Below are 21,058 nucleotides of genomic sequence, written 5' to 3'. Positions count from 1 at the left end.
GTCCTGTAGACATGACCTATTTTGTGATCTCAGTATTGTCCTTTTAAGACATAGCCATGGTAATCTAAGTGGATTACCTAAATCCAAATCCTGGTGGTCTGCAATTTCTTTTGGAAATCTTTCTACTTTGCTCAGTCTTTGTTTACTTCAATTTTCCCTGAAATAGAGCCAGTCAAAACAGTTTTGTTTAAACCTTCATACATAAACCTGAAAATATGTAATTTGACAATATCCATTTGTAGACTGTTTAAGAAGAGTGAGTATCAGTTGGCCAATGATTCCTATATCTGAAAACAGTAAAGCTGAATTGTACTTTCCCTTAGTTACTTTGAAAGCAGTGTGGAGCTTCCCAATACTGTTTCAAATAGGCTGACTTTTTTTAAACACAGGAGACAAGGTACTTCTATTGCTTCTCTAGTATTTGGATCTATAGCACATATGGAATGGCTCTAAGCTTTATGACTGATACTGATTGTCGTTTTTCAAATAGATAGCAAGGTTTTTACTATTTTTTAAATCTGTAAAAGCAAACCATTTGCTGATGCTTTTAGTTCATGCCATCGGATTTCTAAACAATATACACCTTTAAATATACAAAGAAAGTAATTGGTGCAACTGTATCTTTTTCTTTTTCAGTATTACTGAAGAGATGGCTAGGTGATTCCATTACATATAGTAGAATTACATCATTAAAACAGTTTTGAGAATAAGCCTCATTGAGATTGTTTTATAGAGTGCATTAACGAATTGCAAGATGTGTATGCATCAGTCACCCAAAGCAGCTGTGAACTGAAATAGTCTTGTAATCCTGTATGGCTAAAAATTCTTAGGGGTTTTATTTTTCTGGAGCAGTACCACTTAATTTCCTTCTGTATGTGGCAAAGAATTATAGAACCCTTTCAGTAAATATCTCTAAAAAATGTACACCTCAGAACTTTGAAAGTATGCTGTGAGTTTTGGCTTACAGCAAAAAATATATTCATTTGACTTGTATTGCAGTACAGGATGCGGATTGGTATATTTTCACATCATGAATTTTTGCAGGATGTCTTAAGTTGATGCTTCATGTTTGAAGAAAGGAATGATAAAAGCTACATAAACCCATAGAGTAGTAGTTTTCTCTGTAGCAACACTATTTGTATTTATGTTGTGTGCTTTTGTCTATTGAAAGAAATACAAGATTTCCTCTTAAGTTTTTTAGACTATATCACACAGTGTGCTAGTAGCAAACTGGGGACCTGTTCTAAGAAACAGAATGAAAACATCCATTGTGTTACTTCCTGCGTATTATAGTTAAAGTATTTTTGTATTATTCTGTGATCTTCAGAGGTTAAAGGGAGGTGGAGACTAAGAACACAAATGTAATGACCTCAGGAAATACCTCACTAGGCTAATAGGAGTGATGGAGTGTCTGTGGTTCCATGCTGGGCATTTAAGAAAACATCCCTTCACAATGCTATATAATGACTGAAATACTTCTCTGCAATAGTTAAAAACTATTAAAAAAAAAAAAAAAAGGAAAGAAAGAGCAACAACATATTTCACCATTACTGTCAACACTTAAGAGCATCATTAAAAGAAAGAATTGTGTGTCAAGGGGATGTTGTTATTTTGTGTATTATGTTCAGCCGTAAGCATATTTGCCTGAAGAGATAGTGGATTATAAAGTGCCACTGTCTTTCATGATGGAGCTCTCAAACATTTTAATGATCTTGTACATTGCAAAAGAGAGAAATTTTGTCTAACAAGAGTTGATAATGATTCAATAATGAACAATTTGCCACAGAAAGATGCATTTCCATATTCATTTAGATATTTTTGAAGTGTTTTTCAGAGGAAGTAAAGCTATTATGTGGGATTGGTTAGTGTTCTTCACTAATGAATTCCAGAATTATCCTGTTGATTTGTTAATATAAAAAAAAAAGGGCCATTTCTTGTTTTTTAAGTAAAACCACTGAATCCTCTTGACACCAGCATAGTCTGTTGGTATCCATAGAGATTTGTAGAAAATCAGGCTAAGATATATTGGTGGTATTGTAGTTCCATTTACACTTGATAATCTTTGCTTATTCAACACTTTTGGTTTAATTACATTCTAGAAAACTATTCACAAGGATGTGAGATTCTTTTCTCTGTAATTACGCTGCCTTTAGTACTCTGTGCTTGCAAGTAGAGGTCAGTTTTTGCTAGGGTCTTTGAAGCGTGTGATGTATCTTCTGTACTTCTGGACTTGATTTTACTGAGCTTTTCTACTTACTAGGAGGAAATCAAGCAGATCATTCTCTCATAGAGCTTAAAGGGGTTTTTCTTGGTCCGTCTTGAAAATCTGAAGTGGGTGACATTGTTTCTTACTTTACATCAGTTTCTTCACAAAAGGTGGACAGGATAAACGTGAAAGTTTCATGTTCTGTGTTCATTGTCTGTGCACTACACAGTTCCACAAACTTGTCCATGTCAAAGAAGTCATTAAAGAATTGAATCCGTAGTGAGTGAAAAGACAGTGGTTTAATATAAGCCTGCCTTGTTGAAATCAGTTTCTTGAAGTAGAGGGATTGTTCTTTCAAGTTTTCTTTCAACTACACTTCCTTGTTTTGTCATTTTTTTTTAACAAGTTACTTTTAATTGGCTCAGTTTTAGAGCTCTGGGCGTTCCTGAACTAGCTACGGGTTTTGAAGAACTATCAACTGGAAAGTGTTGTAATGGGAAGCAGTGTGGAAATGGAGGATTTTAGATCACTGGGATCTTCCTCCCTGACTGCAGAGCTGGAGTCAGTGTTTTACTTCCTATCATCTGTTGATAACCCTTACCTTTGTTAGTATCGTATAAAGATGGTGACTGTACTCCTCTTCCTAACAAACTTGGGCTGTGTATGGCCATGTTAGTTCCTTATGGCAATATAGTTTAACCATTTATACTGTGAATTCTTGTTCTGACTGACATAAATAGGTGAGAGAACCAAACGTAGGCCTCTCTAATAGAAGCAGAGTAGTACATTTTGGGTTTTTTGCAGTGTGGATTCCTTTAATGTTGCTTGTACTTAATGTGCTTGAGTCATTCAGGTGGTTTGTCATCAGGCTTCACAAACTGGGGTTTGCAGGTAAATTGCATTTATACACACCATTTGTTTTACCCTCTATTAGTGTTTAACTGTCTCGTACCAGTGTAGCATGTGGTTAATAGGTGTGTGCTGAGTAGAAGCTTCTCTGCAGAGCAAAGAGCGGTAGGAGTGGAGAAGTGCTTGATGGGTTGGAGCCAAATTCCATTAATTTTTAAAGAAAGTCTTTGGAGTTACTGTGAAGATAAAGACTCGTTTTGTAGATTAATCATACAAATGAACCATCAGTATCTGGATTGGGATGCCTTCTGATTTCAAAGTTTCTGTTCATTTAACTGATTGCTTGATTGTGTAAATTTCTTAAGAAGGACACTGCCTGTGCCAGTGCCTCTTTCGAACTAGCAAAATTATGTCTAGTTTTTATTGTGGAATTTATTATTTGACTTGTAAGTTAAGCTTTGACATGTATGTTCGCTTGGACAGAGCGATAAGAACATTTAGGGGCGTTTTTTTGAAGCAGCATAGCACTGAAGCCTCTCTAAGCTTTCCAGTGTTCATATTATTCTTGAACAGGTGATATAAAACCTTTTAAACCTTTATTTGGGAAAGCTTCTGAGTAAAAGATTTTTGAACATCAAAAAGAAGGCATGTATCTGAATTATTTCTCAGTTAAGACTCTAATCTTCAGGGAAAATGCTAGCTTTCTTCCACAGTAGCCCTTCAGCAAAGGAATTTTGGAATAGAGGAGAGAGAACCTATTATCAAATGACTTTATGATGGTGAGGGCTATACTAGGAAGCAAGCAAGGGTAAATAGAAAGTGTTAAAAAATTATACCATTAGAGTTTTTGCTGAAAATCTTGTTTTAATTACTTTTTTGTAAGGGAGAGATGGTAGACATTGTCCAAAATAATAGTTAGATTTGCTTGAACTGCCTTCTTGTAGTCATTACCAACTTAACACATGGAATAAAATAAGCATTACAATGGAAATGATCTCCAGAGACATGAGTAATGGCAAGACTGATCGCAAATAACTTGTATGCAGTTACATCAGTACCATCTTGGAGAATGGTGGGGAAAGAGTATTTTGTATCCTTCAGAGCATTCATTAGGAAGAAAGAGGAAAATGTTAAAAGAAGAAAACGACAAAATAGGGACACAAAGATTGACAAGTGCTTCAGTTCTTCTCACTTTACTGGAGCGGGGCATTAAGTCAAAAGAAGATTGTACGAGGATAGCTAATAAGCTTTACATAGTGCATAATTATCTGTCAAATATTATTGTAGGCTGAGAGTTCAGAAAACTTTCTCCTTAGTAAAAAAATTACAAGTATAAGAACATTCACAATTTATAACACTTGGGAGTACTGTTCTGCTCAAAGAAGCAGATCTGCCACAAACCATACATAGTAAACTTCCCATACTGGGAAAGTTCCTTGAAATTCAGTTTACAGTAACCGATACCATATAGTTTCACAGCATTACTTTTGCATTTTATCAAACCACTAATTGTTTTGATTATTGAAGTGAAAAATACCAAGATAACAAATCATCTCTAGTAAATCATGGCTATTTCCCAGAGTTAGTGTTGCCGTTGCTTCACCCCAATAAAACTTCATATTTTGTTGCTTTAGATAAGGTGGTATATTTTTAAACATTAGTCTTTTCCAAATGATTGCATATAATGAATCTGACAAATAGAAGATTACATTTAAATTCCCTTCTAAGAATGTTTGTTTTCCTTTTGGGGTGTGTCTCTCTGCTTAATTGTCTGATTGACACTGTTTTCATATTATATTAGAAGTTGGCTAAAAGCCTAATGTGAATTTTGTAGTATTTTGGGGTTTGTAATGACAATTTCAACCCCGGAGTAGTATTTGAAGTTAAATTTCAATGATCTCTTCCAGATAATTACACATGTCATATATGTGAAAATATAACATCACCATAAATTGATTTTTTTTTTTTTTTTTTTTTTAATGCTAGCTATCCTCTTTTTCTGGGGTGTTTCTGCATCTGGCTATGTCCTGTCTCTGGTGTGATGTGTTGGGCAGTGTCAGGCTCTCATTACTTGTACCTGTAAAATCTTGGACCTGAGCTGCTGGTTACTGCTGGCACACAGCCACTGATCTGCAGGCTGAAGCCTTCTAGAGTTGTGATATTTTGTATCTATTGGTACAGTTTCAGATTTTTTTTTCCTTCTTTTTCCCCAGGTATTACATTAAATAAATTCTGCTCGCACCAAAGAATTGCTCTCATCTGCTCTTCGTTTTCCTTTCGTGAAAGCTAATGGGTTTCTGGGAAATTAAATTACACAGTCATTTAGTGACAGTGCTAAGTGCAGGGCATTTTTACCCTTGGGTTTTTGCTCACAAGAGTGTGTGTTAAGCTTAGTGTTCCTTTATGTTTACAGTAATATTTCAATCAAATAGCTTTCCTAACATTTCTTTAAGTACAGTCATACCTCAAGGCTTGCTACAAATGCGGTGGGGGGGCTCACCTCCTATGTAATGTTATGCTGTAGCAGGTGCCTGCTTGTGCTCTCTTCCCCCTTGAGACTTTCATCTCCATCCTACTTAGCAGCTGTGGCAGAGGGGCCCTGAGAGCCCTCCTCAGGTGGTGCTCAGGTGTGGGTCTGCCAGGTAGGAGCGGGGTCACAGCTGCCCTCTGCTACCCTTGCTGCCACTGCTGGCAGGAGTCCTGGTGCCCTGCTCCCTGCCTGCCTTCAGGAAGGTGAAGAGGGGTGAGCAGGTGCATTGCCACCTCCCCCCTCCCCATTGCTCATCTGCTCACAAGGGAGGATGCTGGAGTGCCGAGGCCGATTATCGCTAACAAGTGCAGGAGCAGTCTGTAAGTTTGAAAGATTCTTATAATCTCCAAATCAGGTCTGTAGTTCAAGGAAAAAAAACCCAACAAACCAACCAAAAAACAAAGCCCCAACCAAACAAAAAACCCAACAAAACAGGAAGGTTTTCTTTCTGTCAAGTAAGAAACTGAAGTCTGCCCTTGAAAATCCATTAAGCAATAGGATTTACCTTTGTACTAGGAAGAGCTGCTGATACCTCTTCACTGTATACTATCAGTGCCATAGGTACCCTCAGAAGGCTCCCGGGAGTGTCTGCAAATCCACAGCAGGCATACAAGTAGAACCCCCCGTTCTGGTGGCCCAAAAGCAGGTGTCTTGTTTGCTCTGTGCTCTAATGGGAGAAAAAGTGAGATCTGGTGTTAATCATGTTGGAGGAAGATGAAACGATGTTGCCTTCTTCAAAATAGCCTCACACTTTAAATCCAGGTATTCTTTGTCATACTAAGTAATTCCAAATTGCCACTCTGGGAATTTAAACACGCGTGTCTGTGGCCTTTAATTATTTTAATATTTATTTCTGTTAAAATCTGTTCTGCAAAGCTTGGGTTTTAGTTAATGGAGTCTTACATAGTTGAGTGTTGATTTATTCACAGTGTGCTCTGCCTCTGCAAAGGGGAATAAATAGTCATCTGATGAAATTTTAAGTCTTGCATTTCCTCTTTGTTATAGCATGTCAGTTTAGCTGCTGTAGGGTATGTTTATCTGTTACAAGGCTCATCAGTGCATGAAATGCTGAAAGGGCATATTTCTCTCCTGTGGTTCATGCCATCCCTGGGCACTTGTAGCTGTGTTCCAGTGAATGGGATCAGCTGGGTGAAGATGCAGGATTTTAAATTTCCGTGTGTCTGAAGGTGCCAAGCTCCTTTCCAGGGAGAAGGAAGAGGGAGGGGGTGATTCTTTTCCATACTGATGATGTAACTTCCCCATGAGGCAGTTGCTCAGGGATCTACATAATAACTATTACCATGTTCAAATAGGAGACTGTAGAAAGCTCACTGGTGATTAAAAGATAATTTTTTAGTTTTTCATGGCTTGTCTTTGTTTTGTAACAAAGACATTTGCTTATCACCAGGTGCATAAAAATAATTTACTTAGTCTCTATTTTGTTCCATTATTTTACATTGTTTTTTTTTTCTTTTAATGTCTTTCATGCATGTAGCTGTAGCCTGTAAATTGCTAGCAGTCCTGTTTTTAATGAACTCAGTAACCTGTACCCAGTGATTAAATTCTGAACTGATCAACCAAAATGTTGTAACTAGACCAACTGTGCCATAACAAGTGGCTTTTCTTATTTGGACCATTATAGTATTTACATTAATATGATTTCAAGTTCCTGATAGTTTTCTTTAGGATCAGGATTGTAGTGAGTCAAACGTTATTGCTGGAAACCTGGCCCCGTTCAGGTACGCAGACACTTTGGAAGGGAAAGCAAAAAGGTGAAATCAAACAAGTGAGCGTATGAAAGATGTACTTTGGGGTTTTTGCTTCATGAAGGTGTTGGATCTCTAATACTGTTGGTTTTCTGAGTTGCCTGAGGGGCCACTGCATTTTCCATAGAGTTTCCCTAGAGCTGCTGTAGATACGCAGTGCTTCAGCTGTGTAGTGGATTGATGCAACAAGTATAATCAAAAGGAAACACTTAAAAAATTGTAAATGGTATCTGGACACTTCCAGTTCAGTCCAGTATTACACTGAAGTTTTGTTTCTGAGAAGTGGGTGAAAGTTTTCATGTAGCAGAAATATGCAGAAGACCAGAGAAACTGCAACTCATTTTGTTAAGTGATGGTAATATCTTGCTTTATTTACAAGGGTTTTTTCTTAGTTGCTTTTTACACTTTTCTGAAGGCTAACAGCACTGCGGCTTTCAGATGGGTGTTCGACTTCTGTCACTCTAACGCCTGTATGTATATATATATATATATATGTATTGGGAAGTTAGCTGAAAATTCTGCAGAGTTCTCTTAAGCATCCAGATGGAGGGTCACTTTGAGAAGTAGAAACCTCGTTATCCTTATGTGTGGAAGCTTCACCAGGATGGCATTTGGTGGAGGGAAGGTGCTGTTTGGGATTTTTTTTGGAAGATGCTCACAGGGTCCTCTGTCTGAAGATGAAATAGGAAAGAGAGTTGATACATCATTTTATGTGATGTGGTGTTGTATACAGGATTAAAAAACCTGACAATGTCTGAGATTGCTACTAGTGATTCCTTTAAAGCAAGCATTACCCTTAAGTTCAGTGATGAAATAAGAAAGGTTCGCTGAAATGGGAATAGGGAAAACTCACAGCAGTGACTACTGAAAGAAGTTGAGATCGATTTCTACAGGTTTTTTTACCTAAAACTGCTGAAGTCTGGTCATGAGCTTTAAAAAGGTAGTTGGGAATCAAGCATACTAAAATATATGATGTGTAAATGTAAAATGTGTAAATTCAAATTGGAATTGTACAGACCATGTGCAAACCCAGTACTATCATCACAACAACTGTAATGAAATGTTATTTACTTCCCAGGGTAATAGGGAACACTTAAGTAAATCCACGCTTCAGGCACAAATGCAACACAAATAAGGCATATTGCATTTTCTTTCTCTTATACAATTGGACCTAGAACTCTTGAGAGTAATGTGACTTGTTAGCAGTCTCATAAGCTTCAGGGCTGATCCCTGGGGTCTCAATTGAATACCTCAGTGCATGACTGTATCTTAAGTAAATTTATATTGTGTTTAAAAGAAGTTCTGCAGAGATAGGAAGGAGTGTACTTGTGCGCTCCTTATCAGAATATTGCAGTTGTAAGTACATGCTCTTCATCAGAGGAGTCAGGTGAAGTTTACCTTTTCCTGTGACAAAAGTGAAGTTTACTATTTTGCTGTGAGAAATAGTAACATTTTCATTTTTGATTGGATAAATTTCTTTCCTGTGCTATCGTTTGTTTCACATATTGCTAGTCAGTTACAAGCTGTCACCTCTGATGGAATTTATTTATGTATTTATTTAAATTATTAAGGGACTTTCCACCCTAAATTACAGGCTGATTGACCTGCTTGAATGGAAATTTACAAAAAAATTAAGAAATAAGCTTCTGTAAGATTGTAAGTTTTGCCTGGCTTAGTAGTTGCATTACCTTACTGAAAGGTAGTAGAGAATCTTCTTACGGCACCGTAACTTCAGAGGAATTTGCAGAAGCTCGTGTTATAGTGTAGAAAGCATTTAGCATGCCTTGATATTCTACCTATCAGCTGAAAAATGACTTCTTGGGGAGGAGATTTTTTTTTTCTTAAATTTTAGGGTTGCTTTATACAGTTTCAGGTTTGAAAGATACTGTAATTGCTACAGGTATTCAAGATCAGAAACTGAGATCTTGCTCACTTCCCAGGATACAATTCTGGTTTACTTTGTGCTTGGAGAAATGTCATCATTTCACCTGATGTAAATTAAATCTTTCTTCTCATTGATAGGTGAGGTGACTTATTTTTCCAGCAGTGCTGTGTTCTGTGGCAAACGACCATTGTTGAAACAGTTTTTCTTCACATCTTCTGGTATTGGTATTTTTAAGCTTAAGATAAATGTCACTAGCATGACTAGTGTTTAAAATACTACTTTATAAATAACAAAGCAGAGAAATCCACATGCCATTTTTTTTCTCAGGTATCTGAATCTATCACTTTTCTGGGTACTTTGAGAGCACAATCTGAAGTCACTTGTTCATGCAATGCTTAAGCTGCTAAGATATTGCTCTTGCCCAGCATACTGGGGGCTTGGGAGTTACTTTGTTTTGTTTGACTACTGCATGGTGGGAGGAGGAATGATGATTGGTTTGTCTTTCTGGTGATTGGCTGCATTTCCTTTGAAATTTTTTATTCACTGCTTTTTAGTCATCACTGACAATTTATAAACAGTGCATGTTTCACGATGATTTTAGCCTTGAGTGCCAAACAACTGTATGATTTTGTTCCTTTGTTAGACAGCTATCTGGCAGTAAGCCCTGTGCACAATTGTAATGAATATTTTTGTCCAGTGTACGTGTCTATTCTTTATTTCATTTATATTTTTGCTATTACATTAGAAATCTATCTTTCTAGAAATATGATTCAAAAGATACATGGTAATAAAACCCAGCAAATTCATAAAACTGTCAATGCATTGAGTAGAAGCCTGGTCCTTCAGTATTTTGGAGTGGGGACGGAGGGAGAGGGGTGAGATGAGAAATACTGCTCGTCTTCGTTGGTTCAGTGGCGCGGTTGCAAACTATGGAAAGGAATATGGTTTGTTGGCAGGAGGGAAACGGCCCATGTGTTTCTCCAGTTGGTAGTCATTTTATGTAGGATAGCATGCCTATTATACATAATAAACAGTGGACTTGCAGCAGTATATTTAGAAAGGTAAACATAGATTTAAAAAATACAGTGTATTTTCTATATTGATTTATTTCATTTTATCTAGATAGAAGAAAATGCAGAGCACAAATGTCTTGAGCTGAAGATACTGACTTTATCTGTCTCTTTAGTGCTTGGTTGACATTCTGCAGTATGAAGGAGGCAAGCTTCCCTGCTGCTTGTACTCCTCCGGGTTTGTTTTGTGTGCCTTCCCCTCTTCCCCCAGCACAGATACAGCTTGGTCTTATGATAGAGGCGTAGTGCAAATGCCAGTAAACCAATGTGAAAGAAAACAACACATTGAAAGGCAGTGATTCATTGGGAGAAAACCTTATTCAGGCCCCAGTAGCTTTTTTTTTCTCTTTTTTCTTTTAACTTGTGCTCTAAAACATCATTATTCCCTTGATAATGAATTTCAGCGCTACTGTTGAAATGAAAGGTATGTTTTTCAAGTTGCCACTGCCCTTGATGATATTTTTAATGTTGCTTTCTTGTTTGTTAATGCAGCACAATTGTGTTATTAATCCGATTTATTTGTTAAACAAAATGCCAAATTGTCGGAGATATAATATAATGTGAAATTTTAATTTTTACTGAAATTATCAACAGAATAATCTGTCCTCAGGTTTACTGTGTGGTTAAGTTTGTATTTTTTGTCCCTTGATTGCACCTATCAAGATCAATACACTGTTCCACCTGAGTACTTCTGTGAGGCTTTTTCTCAGCTACACTTCAGGATTTTTCCTGTCTTTACCTGGCTTGTCTGTCTTCCTTGGTCTGTTGACTTTTTGACTGTCTTAAGAAAGGACAATTTTTTGTGAGTTGGTGCAGATGTACTGCATTTTGTAGATGTATTTTCTGTTTCCTTAATCTTAACTATAAAGAAAATAAAATTTTAAGTTCTGTTGCTGCTTACAAAAGAGTAATTACTTGGTTCTAACACCTGACTGTTGAAATTTGGAGCGTCTCCTTCTTCAGATTTGCTCTTGTTTTCTTATTCTTTCTCTGTGAATTTGTTCCTGGCTAGTGCCGTAAGTAACATAACATGGTAGAGGAATCTTCTGTTCCCGTGTGGGTTGCTTGTGAGACATTTATACATTCAAATTTGGTATCTTTTAAGTGATTTTTATGTGCAGATTCTGAACAGGGATGCTATTTAGTACAGCAAATATTCTCCTCACAGGAGAGATGACTGCACACTGGACTTGGAAGATCAAAACTGCCTCATCCTGCAGTGGTGGTGTGGTAATGCTCTCTGATCACCTGTTAGAAGATCTAGAAGTCGTAGCAAATTGTTAAGCAAACAATAAAAAGTTTTCAAGTGGATAAATAATCATTTATGGCCTAGTTATATTGAAGGAAGGAATATGCACCAGATACCAAAACATACTTCAGTTAGACTCTGAAAGAGTGAGTGTGAATGCAAAATGAGTACAAATTTTTTTTTTTGATGTTATGTCAGCACCTTGGGCTCAGACACGCTGAAGGGGAACAACTTGGTTTTCTACCACAAAACAAATTCACATACATATTTTTAGTGTTCAATATTCTGTTATTTAAAACATGCCCTTTTTCACTGAAGTTTGAGATGTGCATGGATGCTTTTCAGAATGCTTGATCCCTTGTAGCATGTACCATGCTGCTCTAGGCAAGAATCTTTAGATGTCACAGTCATCTTGCCATACATGATGAAGCACTTTGCCTAAAGATTTCCTGCCCACAAAGCCTTTGGGGTGGCTCTGTCCCCATAAGGATGTTCTGTTCGACTAGCCATCTGAGCTTACTCTGCTGTGACCAGTTTCGAAAGTACTAAATTCAAACTTGTAACATTTTGTTTCTGCTTGTAAATAATGAAAAGGGTCATTGTATAAATACAGATACAGAGGACACTGCTCACCATAATCAGAAATAAGGGCACGAGAAGAACTAGTTGGGCTTTAAAAAGACAGTATCACTTTAAAATGCTTATCTTTGAAGGGGATTTTTTTATTTTAAATTTTTACAAGAAGCATATCAAGTGGTTACAACTGTAACTGTCCAAAGTGTTTTTTCCTGTTATTTTGGTGGCAGGGGGGAGGGTGGTGGTTTGTTTGGTTATTTGTTTGTTTGTTTTTTACTGCTAATCAACCAATGTGTGTCATGAGATATGTACAGTCATCTTTCCTGATTGTGTCTCTTTGGGTACATGCCTTTTCTGCTTTTAACTGTCTTTTTGACAATATGTATTCCTACATTTTCCCCTTCTGGTGTGATAACTGGAGTCCCTAACTCCCTTTGTAGCCTGTTCAAGATCAGTTATAATGAGGAGGAGGTGGCCCTTTGCCTTCTCTTCCCTTCCTCTGAGAAAATCTACTTTTTCTTCTTGACCAGACTTTTGCAATGATTTCAAAAGGAGTTGGAAATGTAACTGAATTACTAGATGGCCATATTTAATATTTTACATTCATGTACAGAACCACAATTTTCTACCTTATGCTGCCTTTCTCCTTTTTGTCCTGTTAACACCTTTCAAATATTTGCTTAAATAAGCATTGTTGGGATTGCTCCTTTATCTATTTTGTTTTTTGGAAGACAGCTCCAAATTTTTCTCCATAAAATTCCGTGTTTTCCCTGAGGATACTGATCTTATTTTACTTTTTAAGGATAACTATCCATCTTGTGTCATTGTAGCAAGCAGCTAAGTAGTGTAGACATTCAGCCATAGCTTAGAAAATCCTTCTTTTTATTGAGAATGTAAAAGATATCAACTCCATAAGAACTTCATCAGTAACTGTTGTAAAAACAAACCCCCAAATATTCCTCCTACCTTTTTTAAAATATAAAAGCTCCAACCCTCATCCTCAATGTGATGCCAATACTTCTTTGCAAGGTGACTTCTGCTGAGAGAAGATAAATTTTTGTTCCTTTTCCTGATTTTTTTTTCTAATTTATTTTCTCACTTAAAAATCTGGGTTTGTTAACTTCTTTTTTTTACACATTTGTAACTTTGACAGTTACTGGAAGTTCTTAAATATATGCAGTCAGTGTCACATAGAAAAATTTGTATTGGAATTAAAATTTTATTTTATACCTGAAAATACAGCATCATTAGTTATAAAAACGCTTATTTTGAAGTTAAAGCCAGTTATGCCTGCTCAAGGTTTAATATACCTTTTTTATAATGAATCCAGCTGTGAAGCCTGAATGGAAAGCAGTCAGCTTGATGCTAACAGCTGATCAAAAGAATCCAGTAAAATGAGTAGCTTTTTGTTGACACTGGATAAATCTGTGTGCATCAGTATAGATGATTAGATAAAAGGGGCCAGTTAGAGTAACATTTGTGTTGATGATCTCATTTCACCATTTATATTCAAGAAATCACAAAACCCTTTCAAGTCTTAGCTTAAAGTGTTCTAAGATTTGACGTTTTTACCTTTGTTTATGGTAAACACTAATTTTGCTCTATTTGTGATACTGTGAGTAGTTCTTGCAGAAGTCCATTTCAGGTTAACCTCATAAGCAATTACCACATTGTGCTGATGAGGTGATTGGGATTTTTATAACTCTTCTGTTCACTGATTTCTAGCTCCTTCTTTCTAAGCAGTGACACTTGTTAATTTTCAGTGAACTAACAAATTCAAGTTACTTCCTAAAAGGTAAATTTTACTACTGCATAGAGTATATACTTGTCAATTATATGTAATGCTTTATTGTTGACTTTGCTTTTATATATTTTAGAGGAGTAAGAATCATATTTTAAGCAAATCTTTACTGGAGTCCTTTGCTGTAGGAAATGTCTCAGGAGTTATGTATTGGTTTGTTTCTGTGCTAAAATTTGATACTGTTGTCATGGTTCCATTACTGAGTTAAACTGATTGAAATCTGTTACTCTTGCATTGATGTCCTTACAGCTATATAACTGATGTAACAACTGAATCCCTGCTACCTGTGCCGTGCATTTTAAAAACACTGTTTTCAGAAGTTCACTGAAGTCTCTCTGCGGTGCTTTGTACTGTCCTTACTGAAATTCCCTTGCTCACAAGCAGTACTTACTTCTGCCATCTTGGAATGCCCTGTCTTTAGAAGCTGCTCTGAAAAATCTATCCTTTTGTGTGCTGGTTTTCTTGTGGTGAGCTTATTTTAGGTATGATGATGTCAGAAACAACAGCAAAAAAAGCCCTCATTCCTTTCCCCCCTTGTTAAGTTTTGTCTGAGCACCAGAAGAGGTTTATGTTTGGGGCATGTCGCTTACCACAGATATGTGCTCTTGGCTTCATTCATGTAACGTTTTAAGACGGGAAATGCAGTGAGGTTTCAGACTGGCCTGGGCACTTGTGTGAACTGCTCTCTTATTCTCTCTCTTGTTTAATGTTTCCAGTCAAGGGTGAGCTTTAGTAAGGCTTTTTCATTTTGGATGAGGTTCTTTGTCAAACTCCTTCCAGCCTTTTCCATTGTGAATGTTGCCAGCTGTTAGGTTTTTTTGCCTTTTAAGAGACATCAGGTCTGTAGCACAGCCATCAGCCTGTCCTGTGTTGCTTGTGAAGTATGACTAATATTAGTACTTAATTCATAATACGAAATTTAAATTTCTTTTTCAAGAGCTTTCAAAGTAAAAGAGGCAGAATTTTATCTAAAAATGTTATCTTATTAAAGAAGATATTCTGACTTTTAACACTGTATGATCCCCAGATACTAGAGTAATTACCATTCTGTAAGTGCCCTGAATAGAACTGGTTGTCAGGCCCTTAATTTAATGATTTATTGATTAATGGTTTTTGTATTCTAGTGAGAAAGAATGCTTCCTCATCCGCTGCTGGTGAACATAATTCTGCAAAAGGATGTGAATGTTCCTTTGATATTACTCACCTTTTTTCTTTAACCCTTCTGGCTCTAATAGCGCCAAGTCTGCCACTTTTTTATCATGTAGAGGTTTTGGATTGCAGAACTTGGATTTGGCTCTGTGAAAAGGTGAATCATACCAAGAATCTGAACTGAAAGCAAAATGCAAATGCTTTTGTGTGTTTTTCTGAGATCTCTGAGCTAGGGAAGGGAGGGAGCAAAGGAGGGAAGATAAAAGGGCTTGCAGCAGTACAAATCACCAAACGATCTGGTTTCTAACAAAAAAAAAGTGTTTTCTGTTTCTGACATTATTTCCAGCCCCCCCCATCCCTCCTGCCTTGTATTAATGAATTAAAGTATATTGTAATGCCTTTGTGTAGCCTCCCAGATGGGAAAGGAGGAATTGCCATTGACCTAAAGCAACATGTAGCCCTATGGAGTGCAACCTAACAATATACTTCTGTCACACCTACTATACTTACTTCTCCCAGTAGTTCTCCGTGATTTATGCCTGAAAGCAAAGCTGAGGTGGTTTATTAGATACTAGACTTGCCTGATTTAACTGTATAATTCAGAGGTGTCTGCTCTTCATGTGATCAAATTAAGAAAAACAAAAGCTTTTTTGCTTTGATACCAAATGGTGGAGTCCTGCCTTCCTGGGCACTTAAGAGCATTCTAAGTGTGAAAAGTGCATGTAAATAGTTTGTTTAGTGTTTTACATTTTGGTAGCAATTTGACTTTTAGCCCCAAGGCGTAATTTAATTTCCAGAGAAGACACACTCCTTGCTACATTTATTTCATGAGTATCTTTTTAACAGTGCAAATACTTAACAGCGTAGTGTGATGCATCCTGACCAAAATGCCTCCATATTCTTATTTCTGTAATGTTCATTATATTCCTCAGTCATCAATAAAAAACCCATAAATTAACATTTGTAACTGGCCTTTTTTGCAGTCTTTTCAGTCTGGAGAAGAGAAGGCTCTGAGGAGACCTTATTGTGGTCTTCCAGTATCTTAAAGTGGCCTAAAAGAAAGCTGGGGAGGGACTTTTTAGGGTGTCAGGTAGTGACAAGACTAGGGGGAATGGAGGAAAACTAGAAGTGGGTAGATTCAGATTGGATGTTAGGAAGAAGTTTTACACCATGAGGGTGGTGAGACACTGGAACAGGTTGCCCAGGTAGGTAGTAGAAGCCCCATCCCTGGAGGTTTTTAAGGCCAGGCTGGATGTGGCTCTGAGCAACCTGATCTAGTGTGAGGTGTCCCTGTCCATGGCAGGGGGGTTGGAACTAGATGATCCTTGAGGTCCTTCCAACCCTAACAATTCTATGATTCTATGAAACTGTGATTAAAAGCAGTTAGTGCTCTCTCTCAGGTCTTGCTGGGGCACAATCATATGGTGTGTAATTTTTTTGTCTTCTTATTTTAAAATTAATCTGTTAAAAATAATCTCCCCTGCTTTTTTTTTTTTTTTTTGCTTTAAAATAATTTTCAATTCACTGAGAGTACTGGCAAAAATATAAATATAAATTTTTTAAATAGCTTTAATTTTTTTTTATACCAGGGGTTGTTTGTTTCAGAATTCTAACAGATTACCAAGTATAGAAGCACATTTCTCCACTGATTTTTTTCATTCCGCTTTCTCCTTTATCTCAGCTTGTTTGCTGTTGTTCAAAGGCTGCTTTTTGAAAGGTGCAAGCGTCTTGCACAGTTTATTTTGGCAAAATGAATAATGATGCCATTGATCTGGGTCTAAGATGACTGTCCTTCCTTGGGCAGAAGTTCATAGCTTCAGGTTGTTTCGCTCTTGCAGTCTCTGCTCAGATTGCAGCATGAAGCCGGTGGTTCAGCTTTACTCGGTGCTCTATTAATATGCACAACATGACCGGTTTCGGGGGAAGGTTATTAGAATGCTGGTTTGTATCCTCCAGTGAATGAAATGATGTGTGATTATGAAGTCATCAGGCATGGACCAGTAAGGCTCGAGAGAGCCTCCCCCCCAGGTCCTGGGGGTGCCATTGATTGGTGACCATGTGTTTGTGCCCGATAGACTGTGAAATGGTGTGTTGCTACACGGCTGTGTTGCACCTGCGCCCCACCGAGGTGATTGATTGGTTTGGTCATGTGGAATGTTCCCATCTGGTCTGCAGTAATGTGGGGTTTTTTTTGTTGCTGTTTTTTTTTTTTTTTCTTCCTTCCTCTTCTCTCCCATTTCCCCTTCATCCGCAAACAGTGAGCGCTGACTGGGTAGTTAGAGCAGGCAGTTGCAAATGCCAGTGCGAGTCTTTTCCTTGAGAACAAAGTGGGGCTGCTGCAAGTGCAGCAAATGCTGTTTTCATATCTGCTGAAAGATCAGATAGCCTGCACTCATAATCAGCTTTGGGACATACATAGTGTTTTTTAAAATCTGAGGGAAGGATGGGACATGACGACCAAACCTGCCTGTTACTGTGCAGATTTCTTCCTGGTTTTCCAAAAGCACTCTGCTATTATAATTAGATTACCCAAGTAGCAGTGCATGTGGAAGATCTTATTTAACCTCAGAAAAGTAGTAGTTTATTTATTGAAAACTACTGATGTTGCACTTTAAATGCCAAGAAATTATTTTAGTTCCTTTAAAAAAATTCTATAGTTACATTGGGCGGTCTTGTTTGATATTTCTTAATCTCACTCCTTTTTCATAATTGATCTATTCATTCCACTTAATGACTAATTACATATCAGAGCACATCATCAGCAGCATTCATCATTGTAGAATGTAATAATCAATGACATTTCAACAAAGGAAAAAATAAATATGCAAATAAGGACTCATTAACATTTGCATGAGCTGTTTGAATAATCACGTTGCTGACAAGGCTGTAATTAACAGAAATTGATGCTGAGTTCAGTATTTGATAGTGTGTTTTCTCAGCGTTTTATTGTTGTCACTGCGGGGGCTGGAATGAAGTTCTGCTCTACTTGTACCTTGACTTAGGCTTGATGTGATGGGTTGTGCCAGGTAGCAGAGGCTTCTGGGAGTCCTTAATTCATCTGTGACCTACACTGAATGCATAGAAAGATATTTTACTTAAATTACCGTATCGTTAACGGAAGACTGTTAAATTCTTGGTAATTAAACAACTGAAGGCACACCTTCTCTCCAAAGCCAAAAATGATTCAGTTCTTTTAACTGAGAATCTTTTATGTGAGTCAGGCACTTTGAAACCATAGGATTTCTTATTTGCATTGAAAATGAGGTATTGATGTAGGGTTTTGTGGGGGTTTTTTGTTTGTTTGTTTCTTGTTAAAGTGGCAGTATATCAGTGTCAGAAGACTTGATCTCTATTGTTAGGAAAATGTGTAATTATGATATGTACAATCTCTGTCTTCCCCTCCTCCCTTTTTATTATTGCAACTTTATTCTCCCCTCCCTTTTTTCTTTCTTTTTCTTTCTTTCATTCTTTTTTTTTTCTTTCTTTCCTTCCTTCTTTTTTTTCCTTTTTTATTTCTTTTTTTTTCTTCTCTTTTCTGAAGTTTCCTCTTTTTGTCATGGATATCAACTGAAATGCACAAAACACAATAAAGCTGTTTATGTCAGGTTTTTTGGATGACTGTAAGTGCTGATTATAACAAGTTTAAGGAATTTCCTTTGTTGAGTGTGTACCCATGCCATATGGCTCAACATGGAACATTAACTTGACAGGGATAATGGATTGTGGTATATGGAGACAATTTTGCCTGCAGCTTCACTATAACTCATTCTGGTTGGGGATCACAAGTTTATATTATAGGATGCAGCAAACATCCAGATGGATTTACTTTACATAAAAGAGTTGCATTTCTTTTTATTTCCTGCCTGTAATTGGAAAAAAAAAAAAAGACTTTAAAAAAGAGAATTAAAAAGTAGTAAGCAAAGAAGAGATCTTATTCAGGGAAGAAAAATCTCAGTGAAATTGTGTATATATGTGTCTGAACTGTTTTGGATACACTGAAGCATAGGTGAGTGGTGTAACTCATATGCACAGACACATACAAGACTTATCAAATGTCTCAAGTGGTTTTGCTTTTCAAAAAGTATTCCAATATAGCTCTAGCTCTAGAAATACATAGAGCTCTAAGATAACATCAATAAACCTAATTCAAACAAATGCCTGATTTTTATTTAATTATAATGACTTTTAAAAATCATAAGCAAAATGACCACTTAATTAGCATTCTGATGCTTTTGATAGTCCTCTGATGGTACCCTGTTTTCTTGTGGGGGAGGAAAAAAAAAATCCTTATAAGCTTTTTGCAACACAAGAAAGTAAAATACTCCTGACTGAAATATTTTAAATTAGTTTGTCAGTTGCCTGGTATAGTGGGAAGCATCCAAATGTCTTAGAGTAGCAAAAATCAGTATAAATGTAATGCATGCTACTGAATGATCTGTGTGCCCACGGTAAGTCCTAATTTTACAAATACTTCTACATCTAAGAGACTTTAAGCATGCATAATCCTGTTAAGCATGTGTGTAGCTGTTTGAAGGATCAGGGCCATAAATCCATATTTAGGATTTCAAGTAGACCTACATGAGATGGCTTCAGCATTCCTGTGCATTTGTGATTCAGTTATACTCCAAATAAAATGGGTGCTTTGCTGTCTGAAAAGCAGACATCTTTAGATACCGGTTTTGGAGATTCTTTTAAAACACTGGGGTTTTTTGACCCTGCAAATCTTGACTTTCCTTATCTAAACCAGCTGCCATAATTATTTTAAAATTTTCCTTTTTCTTTCTTTGAACCACTATCACATGGCTATGTATTTTTTTGGTTGGCTGGTTTGGTTGTGGGGCTTTTTTTGGATTTGTTTGGGGGTTTTTTTGTTTGGGTTTTTTGTGTGGGGAGGGGTTTTGGGGGGGGGTTTGTTGTTCTTGTTGTTTTGGGGGGTTTTGTTTGGTGTTTTTTGTGCTCTTGAGCTTAAGTATCTGAGCAGATGGAGAAGACATGGTTCATGGTTCAGGAAGAGAGATACTGATTGTGGTTGTAATATTACTGTTTGTCCAGTTGCCCTCCCTCATTGCTGTCTTCATAGGTTGATGTCCCAATTTAGAATCTCTAATCATTATCCAAAGTTTCAGAAAGTAAACAGCTAGAAAGAATCTGCTTTTAAGAAGGGAGCAATAAAAGGGGCACTAACTATGAAGAATCTCTGTTAGCTTAAGGTTTTCATGCTGCAAACTATAATTTAAATTTTTTTTCTTTGGGCTAATTCATCTTAACCCGTGCATACTAGGCTGTATGTGAGATAATCACAGACAGGTGGGAATTTACTCTAGGCTTAAGGATATTGTTGCTTGTGTTCTCACTGTAAAGTCTCTTACTCACTACTGCCTCTGCAGCTGCAAAAAGACTCAGGACAACACATGGTATATCTTTAACATTTTTAATATTGCGTTGTATTTCAAGAACAACTTTATATCTAGTCTATCAGTATGCTGGTGAATCTCTCTAATTCATTATCCACTGTTTGGGAAACACTAGGATAAGAAGAATTTAAATCTGTAGATAAGAAAATTCTTTCCAGGAACTGTAAGGGGAGTTGACTATATTTCTACCAGCTTCTGGACTTCTTGTCTCCTTTTTGGCTTCAGAAGGAAAATAAGGGTCAAATCCTCAGCAAACACTTAATAAAATTGAAATTTTGAAGACAGCATTTTTTATCCTGTAGCAGTGTTTAATGACTTGCCAAGGAACTTCTGCAAGACTGTATTTGCAAATTAACTCAAATGTTCTTGCTAGGTTATGGTGATGACTACCTGCAACATAGATTACACTCCAGTTAATAGTATTCTGTGAATGTATGAGTGCTGTGTTGGCAATAAGAAAGCTGCTTTTTCTGTGTGTCTGTGTAGGAATTTGTTTAGCTCCTGGAAAAACTTACAAAAGGAGATTTCACTTTTTTCTGATCTTGTAATCTGTAGTGGCCTGT

At 37.0% G+C, this 21,058-nt stretch overlaps 1 protein-coding gene across 5 annotated transcripts in view; it reads left to right on the top strand.

Annotated features, from left to right (window-relative positions):
- The window catches only part of TCF12 (transcription factor 12), a 162,290-nt gene that overhangs the window by 56,733 nt on the left and 84,499 nt on the right, over positions 1–21,058 (top strand). The gene's annotated exons all lie outside the window — the stretch shown is intronic.

The sequence above is a fragment of the Indicator indicator genome, chromosome 16 (assembly GCF_027791375.1).
Source record: "Indicator indicator isolate 239-I01 chromosome 16, UM_Iind_1.1, whole genome shotgun sequence".
NCBI lineage: Eukaryota > Metazoa > Chordata > Aves > Piciformes > Indicatoridae > Indicator > Indicator indicator.
The sequence above is the reverse complement of the archived record's forward strand: the minus strand, read 5'-3'. Positions and strand labels throughout refer to the sequence as shown.